Source organism: Bombus terrestris, chromosome 4, assembly GCF_910591885.1.
Source record: "Bombus terrestris chromosome 4, iyBomTerr1.2, whole genome shotgun sequence".
In the NCBI taxonomy this organism is placed as follows: Eukaryota; Metazoa; Arthropoda; class Insecta; order Hymenoptera; family Apidae; genus Bombus; species Bombus terrestris.
In genome coordinates, this window is record NC_063272.1 from 2,994,296 (window position 1) to 3,015,608 (window position 21,313).

At 44.1% G+C, this 21,313-nt stretch overlaps 1 long non-coding RNA gene across 1 annotated transcript; it reads left to right on the forward strand.

Moving 5' to 3' along the window:
* Nucleotides 1–13,918: 13,918 nt before the first annotated feature.
* LOC125384934 lies at nt 13,919–14,821 on the forward strand. Its single transcript, XR_007223787.1, has 2 exons — nt 13,919–14,215; nt 14,300–14,821. It is a non-coding gene; the product is annotated as an uncharacterized LOC125384934 (long non-coding RNA).
* Nucleotides 14,822–21,313: the final 6,492 nt, after the last annotated feature.

The window sequence follows — 21,313 nt, forward strand, 5'->3', positions numbered from 1 at the left end:
AAGCGTTGGAGTATTTCAATGTTGGAGTTACTTGCTGTTCCCCATAGTTGGATTCCGTAGGTCCAGACAGGTTTTATTACGGCTTTGTAGAGGGTTATTTTGTTCTGTATGTTTAGTTTGGAGCGTCGGCCCGTGAGCCAATAGAATTTTCTTAGTTTTTCCTTTAGTTGCTTTGTTTTTTCCGAGATATGTTTTTTCCAGGTTAGCCTCCTGTCCAGGGTCATGCCCAGGTATCTTACGGAGTCCTTGCTTGGGATTATTGTGTTGTTAATGGTGACCTGGGGTCAGGTTTGTTTTCGGACCGTGAAGGTTACATGGGAGGATTTTTTTTCGTTTATTTTAAAACCCCATTTTTGGAACCACTTTTCCATGGAGTCGAGACTTCGCTGGAGAGTGGATGAGGCAATTGCCGCGTCAGCGTGGGTAGCTAATAGTGCTGTGTCGTCGGCAAATGTTGCTATTGTTACCTCGTTTGGTACGGGTAAGTCGGCAGTGTAGATGGAGAATAGTAGGGGTCCGAGGACACTACCTTGCGGTATGCCGGATTCTATTGGGAATGTTGCGGAAGTGGCGCCTAGACATTTAACTATGAATTGTCTGTTGGTTAGGTAGGATTTTAAGATGGAGTAGTATGGGTGGGGTAGGATTTTTTTAAGCTTGTAGAGTAGCCCTTCATGCCATACTTTATCGAATGCCTGTTGGATGTCTAGGAATACGGCTGAGCAGTATTTTTTCTTTTCAAGGGTTTGGCTGATCATGTGGGTTATGCGGTGGATTTGCTCTACTGTTGAGTGTTGTTTTCGGAAGCCGAATTGGTGATCTGGGAGAGTTTTCAATTCTTCTAGGAGTGGAAGGAGACGATTTGTGAGCAGCCTCTCGAATAGTTTGGACAGGGTAGGTAAGAGACTGATTGGGCGATAGGAGCTGGCTTCATATATTGGTTTACCGGGTTTGGGGATGAGGGTGATTAGTGAGATTTTCCACGCCTTAGGAAAGTGTTCAAGGCGGAGGATGGCGTTAAAGATTGATGCGATGAGTGCAATCCCTTTTATGGGGAGTTCCTTGATTGCTTTATTTCCTATTAGGTCGTGACCTGCTGCTTTCTTGGGGTTTAGGCGACTGATTGCTTCTATGATCTCTGCAGAAGTGAAGGGTTGGATAGGAGGGGACATTTGGAAGGGAGTGTGCAGGTATTCGGTGACGTCCGCTGCAGCTATGGAGGAATGGGGTTGGAATACTTCAGTCGAGTGTTTGGCAAATAGGTTGGCTTTTTCTATAGGGCTACGCGCCCATCCACCCTGCGGGCGGCGGATTGGAGGTATTATTTGTGGGGGGCGCGTGAGTTTCCTGGAGGCTTTCCATAGTGAGTAGTTTGAGTCGGCTGTGGGGGACAGGCTGGCGAGATATTTGTGAAAACGGTCATTATTGTAGTTCTTTATGGTTTTGGATAGTTTTCTAGTTGCGTTGTTTAGTTTGCGTTTGTCCTCCGGTGTTCTATGGGTCTGCCATATCCTTCTTAGTCTACGTTTTTCTACTATTTTTTTTAATATGTACTGGGGGTATTCGTGGTTGCTGATGGACGTTTTTGCCGGTGTGGAGACGCGGATAGCGTTTATTATGCTCCCATTTAGGTATTCCGTGGCTGCTTCGATTTCGTCATTGGTTTTTAGTGAGGTTGAGGCTGAAGTTGTGTGGGTAAAGACTTCTCTAAAGAGCTGCCAGTTGGTGTGTTGGTTATGAATGGAGCCATTAGGTGTATTCTCGATGATAGTTGAACTGACTGTTACTATCACGGGGGAATGATCAGAGGAGAGATCAGCCGAGGAATTGATTTGGACGTGTCTTGGCGAGATATTTTTAGTTATGAAGAAATCAAGGAGATCGGGTATTTTGTTTGTGTCGGTGGGCCAGTGTGTGGGTTCGTATGTGGTAAGGTAGTTGAGGTTGTTGGATATTATGCTGTTGAGGAGGTTTTTGCCTCTTACTGTAACCAGTCTGCTACCCCATTGGGTGTGTTTAGCGTTGTAGTCTCCTCCGGCTATGCATCTGTTGCCCAGGGTGTCCAGGAAGTGGTCGAAGTCTTCTTTGGCAATGGAGTGTCTGGGAAGGCAGTATACAGCTGAGGTGGTGATTGTACCATGACAGTCTTCTATTGCTACGTTTGTTGCTTGGAGGTAGTCTTTCTGGAATGGTGGAAGTTCGTAGTGCTCGATGATTGACTTGATTATGATTCCGGTGCCGCCGTGAGCCTTTGCGCTGGGGTGTTGGGTGTGGTAGAAGTTGTAGCCGTGTATTTTGAGGTAGTTTTTGTCGGTGAAATGGGTTTCGGATATGAGCATCATATCGATTTGCTGTTGTTTTAAGAATAGTTCTAGCTCAGATTTGTGCTGAGCTAGACCGTTGGCGTTCCACAGAGCTATTCGCATTGGTTTTATTTTGCTTCTGTGCTTATGAATTTGTCCATGAAGAGTGTGAGTAGTAACAGCAAGTTGTTAATTTGTTCAGTTTGCTTCTCGATAAGTTTTTCGAGTCTGGTAAAGTTGTCTGTGCTTTGTGGGGTGGGAATTCTATTTTCTGTGTGTACACTGTGTGTTTTCTAGTTGTATACGTTTCCTTGCGTTGCCTGCGCATAGGATACTGTTGGTGAGGTGAGTTTTTGGGGTTTAGGTTCTTGTATGTTTATGTCCTTGGGTCTCAGTTTTGGATACCTTATATTATGAAAGCGATTTGTAGGCTGAGCATCCTTTGTAGTTCGCAGGATGCTCTCCTTGACAGTGGATACACTTGGCGGGGGTTTCCGGGGATTTAGTGCATTGGTCAGTGGGGTGATTACCTGCACATTTTACGCACCGGAAGTTGTGATTGCAGTATTTTTGCGTGTGGCCGTACCTTTGGCACCTTTTGCATTGTATTATTTCTTTCTTTACAAGAGGTGGCTCGAACTTAACTATGGAGTTCATCAGCCGATTGATATTGTAGATTTCTTTGTTGTTTGTTTTTTGTTTTAAGTCTATAAAGAATAAGGATAGTGGGTTTTTTGTGATTCTGTGCTTAATGTTGCTGATATTAGTTACTTCGTGGCCGTGGTTTGACAGTTCGCACTTTAGTTCGTCTAGATCGACTGAGTGATGGATGTTGCGTAGCACCACTCGAAATGGTCTTTCTTGTTTGAGCTGGTATGTGTGGAATTTAGCGTTTAATGTTTTCAATAGCTTGGTTAACTTTCTATAGGCGTCTGGGTGGGTCGGCAGTATTTTCACGTGGTTGTTGTTAATCTTTAGCTTGTAGTCCTCTTTGCTGATTTCTTTTTCGATAGTCTTAATCATTGACTGAATGTCGATTACGTCGTTTATGAATATCGGCGGGGGAGGGGGAATTCTTTGAGTATGGAGATTGTTTACCTTTTCGGTTGTAATCATGGAGTCTTCCGTGGACTCCAGTATTGAGAATCTATTGTAGGTGGTCACTTGGCTGGCTGATGGTTTGGTTTGATTCTTGTTTACGTTTGTCTTGGTCGGTTCGAGCTTCCGTTTTTTCGTGTGCTGGTCCTTTACCAGGATGGATGTGTTGCCCTCTTGCCACGGGGGAGGAAAAATGGCGGTGTGATAATTTAGCTCCGGGGAGCCTGTTGGAAATGATAGAGCCATCATCGAGCTAGTTAATTCAGTGTGAAAGAACTAGTCGAGAGACTGTTAACCCCTGGCTAGGTTAGTTGGATTCGCTTTCGACAGATGGGCGTCACGTGGAGTTTTGTGAACTTCACAGGGCACTGGACACACGTCTGCACGTCACGGCACTCAGCAGCAACTGGATGGTCATTGCTGCTTTGTGGACTTTGCCGGGCACTGGACACACGTCTGCACGTCTCGGCACTCACGAACGAACCTCTTTACAGAATTACAAACGAGTATCGTTCGTACGAAACAGGTAACGACGCGTTTTCCATCGCAGCGTGCAAAGGTTTGCTGTATTATCGTGTCAGCGCAGTTGCGCTTTTTATCATGCGACAACAAGCCCGTGTCGTTAATAGCTACAATAATGATACAATGAAGAATTATTATCTGGTATGTTTGATTGGTCGTTGGAGAACGTTGTCCGTGTGCTCGGATAGAAGCCTGACATCGATCAACGATGGGAGTAATACGATCTCGTACACACAGTTGCTAACAATTCGATCGAGTTGCAAAAACCGCGTGTTTTTACTCGTTGCGCTAGTTGTTCACGCGAACTCGCATCTCCAGAATAAACCTTCCGTTTTACAGTTGCGAAACCATAAATACAGAAAAGAAAACGCAGTTCTTGAAACTCTGACGAAACGCTGATGATACGGTCAATTGTCGCGTGCCGTGGAATGGAAAATTCGTCGTTACTTGTTTCATACGTACGATACTTGTTTGTAACTGTGGAAAAACGCGTTTATTGCCCAGCTTCGTACGACATGTTTTTCGGTAAATATTTACAAAGCGGACAATCTCGCCATATTCAACGGCTTTGAAATATGCTTGCCAAGGCTAATATTCCGAACAACTTTTTCCTGTAATACTCTTTACCGTCGCTTTGCTTTCCGCGATATTCGCAGCAATTTCTGTCTCGTCGACAGCAATGATTTCGTAGTTTCGCTTTTCTCGATATCACTGCTAAAGCTTTTCCTACCTCGAATAACGACGCAAAGCTTCGTATGAATCGTATCTATCCGGTTACTTGATACGCGAATTTAATTCGCGGTAGCCTCAGTGATGTTTCTTTCCTGTGCGAGTTGAAAATGATTATCAGAAATGCATATATATGTCGGATGCACGTCAGGATTGTGGGTGGGAGTGTTCGGTGTATCTTCGTTGGAATTAGCCATAGGTGCGGTGTAACAATGGTTGAGTTTATTGACACAAATTAGAGAGATTTACAGCGTCGATAGATAATCGCAAGGTTTCGATATTCGCGGCACTATGACAATGGTCTCGGCTCCGGCAACGTTTCCGCGGTCAACGGATACTGGACTTTACCCTTCGTTTGCGTCCAAGTTACACTATATGTTAGAGCACGGGGGCAATTGTTTCGTATACGAAAGACAGGTCGATTACTGATGAGATCGCACTAGAGAGTGTCTCTCCGTCGCGGTGATGCTGTCGAAGAAAACTATGATGGGTGTGCCTAAGGGCACGAGATCATCGGATTCGCGGAGAAAAGTCTTCGCTCGAAGGGTGAGGGAAATTGACGTTGCTGTTAATTGGTCAATTTCCATGTTGGTGGTTAGAGAAAGATATTAGCTGTCCTTGGGGAAAGTTGCTAGCGAGAAGCGTCATTCGTGGAAGGATAGATTTCTCTTATCTTCCCGTAGTTGGGGCACAGGCCATTTGTCTATTTGAGAGACTTTGTGTAATTGAAATTTAATTTTCGTAGCGGGTCCTCGCCCAGCTAAACATATACTGTGAAGATGCGTTGGCATCTGGCAATCGTCTTACCCGAAGGACAAAGTCTGCGTGTGGCGAGCCACGGGACAGAAATCGTTGAAATGTTTACCGTCGTGCCCCGTCCCAAGTATTTCTTTTAAGGAAAGCTATAGAGTTACATGCCTCTGTTAGGTAAAACGTTCATCCCTTGACCGCGACTACGTTCGGCGACCGGTTGTCACCTCGAGCCCGAGCTCACTATCATAAATTTCGAATAAGTACAGTCGGATCGAATTACAACAGTTTCTTAGTGCGGCTATGATGAAATCTGGGTTACAGCGCTAAGGGGGTCCTCCCACCGCTCCAAAGGGGAGGCTCCGGTGTTCTTTCATCTCCGACATATATATATATATATATGTCGGATTAGAGTCAGGATTAAGGAGATGGGCGTTTGATGGATTTTCATTAGAATTAGCCATTGCTGTGATACAACGGAGAGTTTATTAGCACAGGCTTATTAACAAGATTAAGCACTCGTAGCACTAGTGATAATGACCTTAGGTTCGAAACGAATCCGCGGTCACGGGATGGTAAACGTATGTTCTCGCACAGTTCAAGTCTAACTCTCTCTGTTAACTAGATATGTGGTAATCACTGGTTGTAAGGCGGCACTGTCATTCGTCGATGAGGTCGTACCAAAGAATGCCTCTCCGTCTCGACGATGTCGTCGAGGAAAACTATATTGGGTGGGTCTAAGGATATGAGATCCTCGGATTCGTCAAAGAAAGCTTTCGTTCCAAAGGAGAGGGAAATTAGCGCTATTGCTAATTGGTCGATCTCCATATCGGCATTTTGAAAGAGATGCTGGCCGCCCTTGAGGGGAGGTTGTTGACGGGGGGCAACGCTCGTGGAGGATAGGTTTCTCCTATCTTCCCGTAGTTGCAACAAAGTCTATTTGACGGACTTCGCTTGACTGAATCTTAAGATCTATAGCGGGTCCTCACGTTAGCTAAACATACGCCGCAAAGGCATGCCGACACCCGGCGATCATCTTACTCGGAGGACAAAATCTGCGTGTGGCGGGCCGCGGGATAGAAACTATTGAAGTATTTACTGCCACGTGTCGCTACGACTATTTCTTTTAAGGAGAGGAATAGAGTTACTCTGTGCCTTTGTCAGATAAAACGTTCATCCCTTTGACCGCGGCTACGTTCGGCGACTGATTGTCGCCTCGAGCCCAAGCTCATGATCATAAATCTCGAACAATCGGAGCGGCATTTGTTTAATCTAAGTTACAGAGTTGCGGTGTTCCCGCGAATCCAAGGAGGAGCTCCGGCGTTCTTTCATCTCCGACACGGCCATTCTGACTATCACACGTCCTCGGGTGTAGCTACAATATTGAGTTTTCTTAACGTTAGTCTCGGTACAATTAACATTGTTTAAAATTTAACTTAATGTCTAAATAAGCTGAGGGTCCAGTGTAACAACAAAATTTTGTTCGGGGGTTTGACAACAAAAGGAATAGAAGAGAACATGAATTAGTAACGTTGTAATTAGTATCGGAAGTGCTAGTTGCATCCTGTGGGTTATCAGTCGGGTCATAACGGCAAAATGGACCAGTCTCGATTTCGTACCCCAATGGATCTCGTTTTTCTAGATCGCACGACCGCACCAAACTTCGTAACACTGTAGCTCATGGTGCGCGTGAACACGTCACTTGCCCCTTAGTCGAGCTTCATAACACTATAGCTCATGGTGCGCGTGAACACATCACTTGCCCCTTTACCGAGCTTCACAACTCTATAGCTCATGGTGCGCGTGAACACATCACTTGCCCCTTTACCGAGCTTCATAACGTACTCCGTAAGGTGCTACGGTCTTTGTGCTAAGGATCTTCCGAGATCGAGGTACTCATGTCGTCGTGGTCACTGTTATTGCCGTCACTACCGACGTCCAACTCAGCGGGAACGCGACTGTCCGGCATTTTTCTTAATCTGTCGTGACTGTCTTTATACGATCGTTTGCCGTCTAGCGTTTTTAGAATATATCTATCTCCTTCCAAAATCTCGGTTATTACAAATGGACCCTTGAATTTCGGCTCTAGCTTGGTTTGGTTTCTTTCCTCGTTCTTGCGTAGTACGAAGTCGCCGAGGTTAAACCTAACCACTTTAGCTTTCTTCCTATCAAATCTTTCTTTGTCGTATTGGGCGTTATTTTCTATGTTCTGTACGGCCTGCTGCCTTACATCGGAGATATCGACTTCTTTTTCTTCGATATTGTCGGGTAGCAATAGGTCATACGGTCTCGCCGATCTACCGATTAGTAGTTGTAAAGGACTCGAATTGGTCACGCGGTTGACGGTGCAGTTCAACGCTAGCTGCATTTCCCCAATCGCGTCTTGCCACGGCCGCCCGGTCGTCTCTACTGTCGTGAACATGTTTTTTAACGTGCCCATAACACGTTCTACTTGTCCGTTAGCCCTACTGGCACCGGTCGCTATCAAGTGAACTTTAATTCGTTTGCTTTCGCAGAACTCGCGAAATTCTTTACCCGTAAAACACCTTCCCTGGTCCGCTATTATCCGACAGGGACTCCCGAATAAAAATATAGCGGATTTAAGCGCTTTAATGGTGTTAAGAGAATCTATCCTGCGGGTATGATGCAGGTATACGAATTTAGTGAAGGCGTCGATCAACACAATGACGTACTCCTTCGAATCGCTTTTACCACTCAGCTTACCCGTTATATCCATGTGGACCGTGTGCCAAGGTATGCTGGCCTTGGGTATGGGATGTAGTTCGGCTTGTATCTTACCTGAACTAGCCTTCGAAACTCTACAAGCATGGCAGTTCTCTACGAACTTGCGAACGTACTTCGCCATTCCTTCGAACCAGTAATACTCGTACAGTTTCTCGAGCGTCTTATCCCAACCCAAGTGCATAATTGACTGATGCACATGGTTAATAACGGACCACCTAAACCCTCTTGGAACAATAGGTAAACTGAGAGTCCTGCCTCTTCTTTGAATTTTCCGGTAGAGGGTACCGGACCGTAATTCGTAAGTATTCGCGATGTCTTCCGCGAGCTCATCATTTTGCAACTTTTCGACAATTCCCGAAATTTGGGGGTCACGACGTTGTTCGGCTAGTAGCCAGTCTTCCGAAATTTCGGCCAGATTAACCATTTTCTCTTTGATTTTGTCGAATCTAATAGGGTCAGCGCCTGTGGGATTTCGCGAAAAGAAATCTACGTGGACCATTCGCTTGCCCTCCCGATACACAATGTCGAAGGTAAACGTTTGCAAGTAAGCCCACCACCTGTGTACCCTGTCATTCAAATGTACTTTGCTCTTAGACGCCTTTAATGAATTGCAGTCCGTGACGACAAGAAATTCCCGTCCGTGCAGGTAGTGGCGGAAATGTTTTATGGCGTTTACAACAGCTAATGTTTCGAGTTCATAAGAGTGATATCTGGATTCCGTGAGGCTGGTTCTTTTACTATAGTATTCCACTACTCGATTTTTACCTTCCACCTTGTGCATCAAAATAGCCCCAAATCCTTCGGAGCTAGCATCGGTATGTAATTCTATTGGATAATTGGGGTCAAATAGCATTAACACCGGTGCGTCGGTCAGAACGGAGATTACCTCTTGTCTTATTTTTTCGTGCCTGTCTGCCCATGTTATATTTTTACTGCCGGTCGTAAGCGCGTATAAGGGTTTTAACAATTGTGAAAATTTAGGGATGAACTTCCGAAAGTACGAGGCTAGCCCTATGAACTGCCTGAGCTGTGTGATGGTCGTCGGCGCGGGTAGGGAGCTTAAGGCATATACTTTACCCGGGTTGGGACGGACTTCTCCGTTCTGGATTACGTATCCCAAATAGAGTATCGACGTCTTCAGGAAAGAGCACTTAGAAAAGTTAAACGAGAACCCGGCGTTTACAAGGGTACTTAACACGATGTCCAACCTCTCTAAGGCTTGGTTTATTGAGTCGGCAATAATTAGGACGTCATCCAAATAGACAACGACGTAGGAATACGCAAGGTCGCCCAGGGCATTGAAAATGGCCCTCTGAAAAACGGACGGTGCATTTTTCAATCCGAACGGCATCGTTACGTACTCGTACTGCCCGTCGGGCGTAACGAACGCCGTGTATTCCGCCGAATTGGGGTGTATAGGAATTTGGTGGAACCCGCTGGCCATGTCCAGGCTGATGAAATATTTCGCCGTTTGTAACCTCGCGATTTGGTCCGCGATAAGAGGTAGGGGGTACCGATCCGCGACCGTATTCTTATTTAACGCTCGAAAATCTACGCACAATCTATCCGAACCGTCCTTTTTCTTCACGAGTAGCATGGGGCTCGCGAACGGCGAATTGCTAGGTCTTATAATGTTAGCTCTGAGTAGTTCGCTGATTCGCGCTCGTACGATTCTCCGCTCTTCCTCGCTAAGTCTATAGGGGCTTCTTTGGACGGTGATGTTAGGGTCGATCAACCGTATTTCTAATTGGCCCGTATTTACGCGGGTACGTGGGAAACCCGTGATGAACGAGTTTTTGAATCTGTCGAGAATGGAAATCAATCGGTCTTTATCGTCGCCGAGTACCTCGGTGTCTACATCATTGAGATCGATCGCAGGTTCGGCGATATTATTACAGACATTAACCGTTTTCGACTTACAAATATCGAGGCTATTGCGCGTCATGTGTACGTCGAAGCCTTGGCTTAAAATTTCGCACCCAATAATAATATCGTGTTTTAAGTAATTGTCGGCAAGGACGTGAAAAATTACCTCCAGTGTAAGACCGCTGATACATACGGCGGACAGAATTTGGGTCGTACTCTTAACGCAAGTGTTCCCAATTCCTCGCATTACAACTATCTCGGTCGTTCTCTTGCCGGAGAATTTTGAGGCTACCGATTCTTTAATTAATGAGCATTCAGCCCCGGAATCAAAGCAAAACAGGAACGACTCACCCTGGTGACTTAATTTACCGGTCGGGGCCTCCACCACGCAGAAGTTAACCTGGCGCTCCTCTCTCGTAGCGGAGTTTCCTCTACGTAAGGTCGGGCAGTTGGGCGCGGTGTGGCCCTCCTCGTTACACCTGTAGCAGGACACCTTCGAAGACGTGACAGCCCGGTTTTCCCCTGGTTTTCGATTGCGTTTCTCCGCCTCCAGTCTTGTCCTCTCGCGGCACTCAGATGCTTTATGTCCGTGTCTACCGCAGTGGTAGCACTTGTATCGGGAGTCAGAAGACTTATGCCGTTTAGCTTCGGGACCCGCGGAGGAGTTGCTTACTGAAGACGCCGGCCTCTTCACAGAATCGGAGAGCGCTGTCATTTCGCCTGTGGGCTGGTCCTCGGTCTTGATATCGTTTGTGAGTGCTATCCGTAGGACGCGCTGGTCCTGTGAGCCTATATGGAGGAGCACGGCAGCGTTGACTATCTCGTCCTTGGTGCACCTTTCCCACCTCGCCATCAGGAAGGAACGTAAACGGCTGCTGTAATCTCCCAGGGTTTCACCCTCCAGTCGTGTTTGATTTTTTATCTTCCATAGCGCCGTGGCAGCTGTTTCTTTCCCACCGAAGCGTGTAAGGAAACGGTCTTTAAACTTTGGCCAAGAGGAAATTTGAGTAGCAGGTATCTGTGTAAGCCACTGTGCTGCCGAACTTTCCAGAGCGGCACTCAAGGCACAAAGTAGCGCACCGCCTTGCAAAGGTTTTTCTTCCATGATCACGTCAACAGTCGCACACCATGCGGCTGGGTCGGAGCCCAAGCTTCCGGGGTTAAAACGTGGTAGCGAAAATTTTTCAAGTGCCACCCCATCCTTCTTTGTTAGTGTATGAAATACGTCACGCATGAAATCCATTTGCTGTTTCATCGTTGCTAACAGGTCCTTGTATCCCACTTCTGATGTCGGATTAGAGTCAGGATTAAGGAGATGGGCGTTTGATGGATTTTCATTAGAATTAGCCATTGTTGTGATACAACGGAGAGTTTATTAGCACAGGCTTATTAACAAGATTAAGCACTCGTAGCACTAGTGATAATGACCTTAGGTTCGAAACGAATCCGCGGTCACGGGATGGTAAACGTATGTTCTCGCACAGTTCAAGTCTAACTCTCTCTGTTAACTAGATATGTGGTAATCACTGGTTGTAAGGCGGCACTGTCATTCGTCGATGAGGTCGTACCAAAGAATGTCTCTCCGTCTCGACGATGTCGTCGAGGAAAACTATATTGGGTGGGTCTAAGGATATGAGATCCTCGGATTCGTCAAAGAAAGCTTTCGTTCCAAAGGAGAGGGAAATTAGCGCTATTGCTAATTGGTCGATCTCCATATCGGCATTTTGAAAGAGATGCTGGCCGCCCTTGAGGGGAGGTTGTTGACGGGGGGCAACGCTCGTGGAGGATAGGTTTCTCCTATCTTCCCGTAGTTGCAACAAAGTCTATTTGACGGACTTCGCTTGACTGAATCTTAAGATCTATAGCGGGTCCTCACGTTAGCTAAACATACGCCGCAAAGGCATGCCGACACCCGGCGATCATCTTACTCGGAGGACAAAATCTGCGTGTGGCGGGCCGCGGGATAGAAACTATTGAAGTATTTACTGCCACGTGTCGCTACGACTATTTCTTTTAAGGAGAGGAATAGAGTTACTCTGTGCCTTTGTCAGATAAAACGTTCATCCCTTTGACCGCGGCTACGTTCGGCGACTGATTGTCGCCTCGAGCCCAAGCTCATGATCATAAATCTCGAACAATCGGAGCGGCATTTGTTTAATCTAAGTTACAGAGTTGCGGTGTTCCCGCGAATCCAAGGAGGAGCTCCGGCGTTCTTTCATCTCCGACATATATATATATATATACATATATATATATATATATATATATATATATATATATATATATATATATATATACATATATATATATATATATATATATATATATATATATATATATATGTCGGAGATGAAAGAATACTGGAACCTTCCCTTCGGAACTTTGGGAAGACCCCTAGTATTGTAATTTAGATTTCACCATAGCCGAATTAAGAAACTGTTGTCATTCGATTCGACTGTATTTATTTGAGATTTATGATAGTGAGCTCGGGCTCGAGGCGACAACCAGTCGCCGAACGTAGTCGCGGTCAAGGGATGAACGTTTTGTCTAACAAAGGCATGAAGTAACCCTATAGCTGTCCTTAAAAGAAATACTTAGGACGGGGCACGACTGTAAGCGTTTCAACGATTTCTGTCCCGTGGCTCGCCACACGCAGACTCTATTCTTTGAGTAAGATGATTACCAGATGTCGACGCGTCTCCACAGTACATGTTCAGCTAGCCCGAGGACCCGCTATAAATCTTAAGATCTGTTTAACTAAAGTCCTTCAAACCGACAAACAGTCCTCGTCCCAACTACGAGAAAATAGAAGAAATCTATTTTTCTCACCAACGACGCTTCCTCTTCTCGAACTTTCTCTTAAGGGCGGCTAGCACCCTTCCCTAACCACCAACATGAAAATTGACCAATTAACAGTAACGCCAATTTCACTCACTTTCCGAATGAAGGCTTTTCTCCACGAATCCGATGATTTCGTGCCCTTGGGCACACCCATCATAGTTTTCCTCGACAGCGTTACCGTGATGGAGAACCACTCTCCGGTACGATCTAAAAGACGATTCAAGTAACTCTCAGATACGTAGTGATTGCCTCGTGCATTAACATTGAGTACAACCTAGACGCTGAAGAAAAGTAGAGTTCGTCATCCCCTTGACCGCGGATTCGTTAGTGAGCCTAGGATCATTGTCATTAGCTTCTCGAGTATCTAATTATCGCGATTACTTGTCCAATTCCATCATAGTCATATTTGCACTAGTAAATATCTCCTCTATTGCTAATGATCACGTCTAGCGCCAATAGGGATTCGTTTCACGCCCTCAACCCTAACTCAAATCTTAACGCCAACCCGACATATATATATGTAGTAACTTAATGGGTCTTAGAGGAAAAGGACAAGTAATGATGTTTTGATTTAATTAATAATATTCGAAGCAACGAAATGATTACAATGCTGTCGTACGTCTTATTCTCATACGCGGCTTCCGACTTCCCGATTCACACTCTTCGGCTTCTACACTCGCTCGCTCTCGCTTCTCAACTCACACACTGCACACCTTTTGCATCCGTCCTCTCCGGCTTCTCAACTAATACTGACTTTAACGTCTCTTTGTCTTTCCCCGCCGTTCGAGACACGTGTCCCGAAACGCCCGTGGCCAGGGTCACGCGGGCCCTTTCCACGAAACTATCCACTTAAAAAGGACCGACGACACATTGATGTACCCGACGATGCCGCGGCTCTCGCGACATTGTTTACGATTCGGCAGATATCTTAGGCCTTTTGTCCACGATACTACATATATATATATAAATGTACGGACATCAACGTCCGAGACGTTCGTCCATGCCAAACGGTAACGCGTACAGGAAACATTTGTTCAAAATGACTTTGACTTTAGATAATTTTCAAATTGGAATTAGCTAATGGTCGTTCGCTTTGTAAATGATTATTTCTTTTTCTTCTTTTTGCCTGCAGATTAAGCCCTCCCTGTTTGACGGTTTAAATTTATTAAATTAAATTTATTAAACCGAATATATATATATTCGTTTGTACTACGATTACTCTCATACTCTATGTATGGTATTATCATATCGACGCTATCAGTTCTTACAGTATCACGATCAGAGTCAATTTTAGAATAGAAGAAGCGATTAACGGCGGATCGCAAAGTAAGAAGCTTATAACATAATTGGCAAGGAAGTCGGTAAATCGATCAACCAATCACCTACATCCAACCGTCTAACGAAAGATGAAAAGCCATCGCGATAACGATCCTTCTCGCCTGCAGGATTTTCCGGATTCACAGACACGAAGCTCGAATTATTCCTGATCGACCACCACTTTTCGTTTTTCGGCTGAAACATCACATGCTGGCCATTCGTCAGCGGCTGAACGAAGAACGATCTCTGCCCGATCATCATCAAGGCGTACACTTCTTCTTCGCATATCGTCACGACGACGAAGGAACTCGCGTCTCCTTCCAAGCTGCCTTGTCGAAGATCGCAGTTCGCCTTGGCGTTACGTCGCTCGGACTTGGTTTTACCCTGGCGCACCCAATTCACGGTGAAATTCGACGACAGTATCAATCGATCGTTGGCCATGGTCCTTAAGGTCCAGTTGCTGATCTCGAGGAACACCGGTTCTTGGTGGAGATACTCGCGCCAAGTTTCTCGGTCTTCGTGGGTCGATCTTCTGTTCCGCGCGCTCTCATTCGGGATCACTCAAGGGTAAACGATCTCGTACTCCTGCAAGCTTTGCAGAAAGTCGCTCATTCGCGACTTAGTAGCGATCGTGCCGAGCAGCCACGTGGCGAGGAGAAAACTGGGAAGTTTCGATCGCGTCATGTCTCGCGCGCTTTGATCGAAATTTCAATAGGATTTTCTGGCTACCCAAAACTCGCCAGGAATGCTCGTTCACTCGCAGATGTCACGTAAAATAAAAAAAGAAATTAAAAAAAAAAAAAAAAGAAACTTTATTTTTACTTCGTTTATACACTTATAAGACACTTCTGAGCTCTAGGCGTGACCGTTCGAGACTGAGGCTCTTACAATATTTTTTACTTTCGGTGACATCTGTTTCTTCTTTTGTTTTTCATCCTTCATCATCCCCACCACCCTGCAGGCGCACGCGACCGCTGCCACGCTTCCAGAACATTCGGTGGAAGGACCGTTAGGACACAGATGAACCCTCAGGCACTCCGGCAATATACATTGTCGCCAAGGTCGCCATGTGTAATGTTCAAGTATCGGCTGTCTGGAGAATGTTTAGAAGTGGTCGCCTAAGGTGACATCAGGGCAAAAGAGTTTGGGGTTACAGTGTCCTGGTCTCTGACGTGATTTACGTTACATACCCCCCTCCTTAGATTGATTTTGGTCCTCCAAAATCTTAGTGTTTCTTCAGGATTGTTTTATGGACTAAATGGTTAAAAGTGTGTTTTCTTCTTTGTCTTAATCAACAAAACGTAACAAAAACAAAATGCATAACAGCTACTTATGGAGAAGGTGAAGACCGTCCTGGAAAATAAGGTTTAATACGATTACCATGTATTTTCCTAATCGAGTCATTCACCATTATTTCGTAATAAGGGGTTTTTACTTTTTCAATGGTGTATGGCCCTAGCCATTCAGTATCTAACTTGTGTTTTTTATGATCATTATGAACTAATATCAAATCTCCTTCTCTAAAAATGGATTGAGGTTTAATAATTTTTTTTCTTTGATCTCTTTGGTATCTTTGTTTACTCTTCATTAGAGTTTCCCTGGCTTTAAGTAGCTTGGCATCCCATTCTCGTTTCCTGAAGCTGACCTCATCAGCGTATGTTCTTTGCGGATTTTGGGATATGGTAGATGGGAGATTGGCTTTGTGTCCAAATGTTAGTTCAAAAGGGGTATATCCAGTGGCATCATGAACCATAGTGTTATATGCTAGACACACAAAATTTAGGTTTTGATCCCATTCTGTTTCATTATCGTTTTGTATAGCTTTTAACATGTCGGATATTACAGCATGTGTTCGTTCTAGGCTTCCGTTGGATTGTGGATGGAATGAGGTGGTTTTTATGTGTTTGATCCTAAATGCTTCTTCGTATCGTTGCATTAGCTCGCTAATGAAACTTTGTCCTCTGTCAGTTAATATACGTTTCGGTGCGGAGAATATATAAATGTAATGATTCAGTAAAGCATTCCAGATTGATTGGGTCTGTTGTGTTTTTAGGGGCACAAGTATTAAATATTTGGTTAGTTCATCGTGTATAGAGAGAATGTATTGGTTTCCTATCTTGGTCTTTTTCAACGGGCCTATCACATCCATAGCGATTTTGTCGTTAGATTCTAACGGGGTGTCGGTTATCTGTGGTTCCTCCTTTCCTCTTATCCGAGTAGTCTTTGATGTTTGACATGTCGCGCAAGTTCCTATTCTGCCTTTTATTCTGTCTATTAGATGTGGGATATCATATTTGCCTCGGATTCTGTCGTACGTCTTTTGTATTCCGGGATGTCCTACCAAGTCATGATTTTCTTTTAGTACTTGTTCTATTTCCTCTTCGTTTAAACTCTGTATTGGTTCGTAAGCAAATTCTATGTCGTCGCGTTGGTCATTGAAAAATAAAAGAAATCTTTTTATGTGTGCTTTGTCTTGTGCGTTTAAGTTATTGTCTCCTATTCCTATCTTTCTATTTGTTTTAAGTATGTCTGATATTTTCTGTAACCATACGGTTTCGTCATATGGGCCCAGATATGGTTTTGTTAATTGGAAAAAGTTGTCTTTGTTAGATGTTAGTTTCAATAATTTTGGTATTTCTTCTGATTTTTCCCAGTCTCTGAATTGTCTTAATAAAACGTCAGTTTGTGTTATCGCGTGTACTCTGGATAGGGTGTCAGCGGCTACGTTTTCCTTTCCTTTTACGTACTCTATATCGTATTCGTATTCCTCTAATCTCAATCTCCATCGAATCAATCGACTAGAGGGGTCCTTGCAGTTGTGCAGCCATTTAAGGGCTTGGTGGTCTGTTTGAATTTTGAATTTGCGGCCTAATAAATATTGCCTAAATCTTCTAACTGCCCAAACGATGGCCAATAATTCTTTTTCCGTCGTAGTATAATTTCGTTCAGGGGGGTTTAATGTCCTTGAAATGAAGCAACAAGGGTGTCCATCTTGTGAAAGGATGGCTCCTAGACCTTCATTACTGGCGTCCGTTGTTAACGTAAATGTTTTCGTATAGTCGGGGTATTTTAGTACCGGTGCTTGGCATAGTCTTTCTTTTAATGTATCGAAGCTAAGTTGTGTTTTGTCAGTCCAGTGGAATTGTATGTCTTTCTTAGTTAGTTCCGTTAACGGTTTGGCAATTTTCGAGAAATTCCTAATAAATTTTCTATAGTATCCGGCTAACCCAAGGAACGATTTTACATCCGTAGGATTTTTGGGTAGTTTGAAGTTCTTTACTGCTTCTATCTTTTCAGGGTTAGGTTTTACTCCGTTTGCTGTCACTAAGTGTCCTAAATATTCCAATTCGGGTTTTAGGAATTCACATTTATCCGGTTGTACTTTTAGACCTACTTCCCTGAGTCTTTGGAGTATAATGGCTAAGTTTTTATTATGTTCCTCTATCGATTGCCCGAATATAATGATATCATCGAGATAGACGAAACAATGATTATTAATTAAACCTCTTAACGCGGTGTCCATCATTCTTTGAAAGGTAGCGGGTGCGTTCTTGAGCCCGAATGGCATTCTGTTATAGTGGAAGTGTCCTTGTGGTGTGCTAAATGCAGTGTACTTCCTCGAATTCTCATCCATGGGTATTTGGTGGAATCCCGAGGATAAGTCTAAAGCGGAGAAATATTTTGCGTTCCCTAGTTGCGATAGTATATCGTCAATGTCGGGTAATGGATATGCGTCTTGGTCCGTTAATTCGTTTAACTTCCGAAAGTCAATCACTATTCGCCACTTTTGTTTCCCCGACGCGTCGATTTTCTTTGGGACGACCCAGACGGGAGAGTTATAGGGAGAGTCGGAGGGTTCTATAATCTTTTTGTCTAACATTTCCGTCATTTGTTTGTTTATTTCGATTTTATGGTATTCGGGAGGACGGTAGGATTTTACGTTGATGATTTTATCTTCTTTCAATGTAATGGAATGTTTAGCAAGAGATGTACACGGTAATGTTTCACTGTCTAAATTAAATACATCCATGTAATAGAGAAGAATCTTTCCTATAGGTTCTCTGAGAGGTTTTTCTATGTGCGATAGTCGAATCGAAGATTTGAATTTTTGGATTTGATCTATGGTATTTGTATTTTCGATAATGTTAGAAACTTGAATTGAGGACTTACCACCATTGATAAAGCACACTGGCGTTGGCTTCCCTTCGAGGTATACAATTTTTTGAATGGTTTCTCCTGGTGCAAGGGTTGGTTCTTGTTGCAGCAGAAGGGTGTTGTTATCTAATTTCAATGTTTCGTTGGAGAGTTCGAATCGATATTGATTCAAACCGGGTAAGCCTAATACGCCATCTTCTATAATTGGGAAATCGTCATCTATTAAAGAGAAGTCTATCTTTTTGTCGAACAAATTCAATTTGACTTTGGAATTAGATTCGTATTCGGAATGTCCCATGGAGAATTTCTTTGTGTCTGGTATTGTTGTCTTTCCTGGGTAGCATCTTTGTTTAAGCAAGTTGATTCCTGCCCCGGAGTCAACGAGAAATCGCAATCCTGGTCGTGCTGGTAATTGTAATAGTATTGTGGGTAATCTTCCTGAGGTAGCATTGTTAATTCTGATTGTTCTTGAACGTGGTTTATTCCTGGAGGGGCTTTTCTTTGAAGCGGTATCGGAAAATTTTGGCATTGATTTGGAAGGTGTCCCAATCGATTGCATTTGGGGACATTTCGCTTGCGTCCTTTCGCTTAATGGTCTGTTCCCAAACTTCGTAAAATTGTTCGTTCTTGGTAGAATATTTTGTGTGAGTGAAGTTTTATTATTTGTGTTACTTGTAATAGCGAGGCGATTGTCTACTGGATGAGAAGCCTGGTTACGATAAAATGGCGGGGCGGTTGTTTGTCGCGTCATTTGTCTGCGAGAGCTGTGCTCGCGAAAGTATCTTTCCATATTCATTGCTTTCCTTTCTGCTTCGATGAGATTTGGGGGGAGATTAGCCATTAGCGCCTGCCCTATTTCTGGACGAAGGCCTCTTACATAGTCGGTCACAGAGTCCATGTATAGTTGCTCGTTCATCACCCGTCGAGTTAGTTCGTCTCTATACTCGTTGGTAATGCTGTGTTGGAGTTTGTTAAAAACGCTTCGAAATCTGATGTTATAGTTTTGCACGCTCTCAGTTAATCCTTGCCTCATTCCTCTTAATTCGTCCTGTTGTTCTCTCACTGATACTTGCGCAGCTACATTACGTCTCAATGCTTCATACAGAGATTCGAATTCGGTAATACGAATATTGCGGATTGCCATTGCGGCTTTTCCTACAATCTTCTCTATTTTAATCATTTTTAGTAATAGTGTTGGTTCGCTACACATCATTCTTACTTCTTGTATTTCATGAATAAAATCCTCCACGTCTATATCATCCTTTCCGTTTAATATCGGAATGCATTTTAATGCACTCTCAGCTTTTAGCTCTGGTTGCGTATATTGTTCAGGAAAAGTCCTTTCCCAGGATGGTTGAGGTGGTGTTTGAAGTAATGGGCGAGGTTCTCGAAGGACCGATTGATCTTTAGCGGTGTGGGTTACTTCGTCTACGGTTATTAGGGAACTGGCCTCCGATACATTTCCCGTTTTTGTGTTTGCTACAACTTCATCCATACGCAGTGTAAGCATACTCATTTGTTGGGTCAGTCTCTCATTTTGCTTCTGCATTGCATCAAGCAAAGCTTTAACTGTTGAGTCTATTCCGCTATTAGTTAAAGCGGCGCTAACAGTTTCGGTTTTGTCTTCTCGTGGCGTTGCCATTGTTATACTAATTGTGCTGTCTGTTCTCGATCTGTATTTGACAAAAGAATCCAGGGCTTGCTCACCTTGATCGTTTAACCCGTAGGAAAGGTTCCGTTGCGGTGTTCCTTTGTCGAAACGTCGAAAGTGTCTGCTCTGTTACAGTGGTCCACTGATCCTCAATCTTCAAAGTTGACCGTAGCCCGAAATGCGTAATTTCGTTTTCTTGAAGTTGATGGATCCTGGCACGGATCGCCAAAATGTCACGTAAAATAAAAAAAGAAATTAAAAAAAAAAAAAAAAGAAACTTTATTTTTACTTCGTTTATACACTTATAAGACACTTCTGAGCTCTAGGCGTGACCGTTCGAGACTGAGGCTCTTACAATATTTTTTACTTTCGGTGACATCTGTTTCTTCTTTTGTTTTTCATCCTTCATCATCCCCACCACCCTGCAGGCGCACGCGACCGCTGCCACGCTTCCAGAACATTCGGTGGAAGGACCGTTAGGACACAGATGAACCCTCAGGCACTCCGGCAATATACATTGTCGCCAAGGTCGCCATGTGTAATGTTCAAGTATCGGCTGTCTGGAGAATGTTTAGAAGTGGTCGCCTAAGGTGACATCAGGGCAAAAGAGTTTGGGGTTACAGTGTCCTGGTCTCTGACGTGATTTACGTTACACAGACGTAGTTATCGCGATGAAAGCAGCTAGTTCGCAGACCCGATATTCTCATTTCATTTCGCCGGTTCGTAACGCGTTCGAAACTCCGCGTCATATAGACGCGGATGCGACGATACTCTCGCGATCTAACATTTTCAATGTCTCGCGCTTTATCACGTAGCTCGCGCGGAGGTAATACGAAGGTGAATCGTTGGTTTTAATACACAGGGTGTTGTTTAATCGATCGTATAATGGAGAAGGGAACGATTCTACGGTACACCAGAGATGAAATGAAATCATAGAATGCAGTGGTTTTGTAGGTAGTGCTTTATCGAAAAGATTAACCGTGAATATTTGCTCGACCTATTTATACCAAATTGATACAGAATCTTAAAATACAGACGAATCTTTCTCAATTTCCTTCGATCATCGTCTCTAGGCGTACGAAACTGCCTCGTTGAATTCGAACGTTTCTCGATTTCCTTCGACGTCTTTCAATTTCTTCTTTTTTCAATCGCCGTTCGCCTTCTCAAAGCTGTCTTCGAACAGAATTCTTAGAACGACTTCCAATTCCTTTCGATTCGTCCAATCGTTTAGCTTTACGAAACTGTTTCGCTAACCTCCTTTTTCCACTGTACTTGCGTATCGTAACAAACTCGTCGGCGGTAACTCGCGTCGATTAACGATTCACCACCAGTAAAG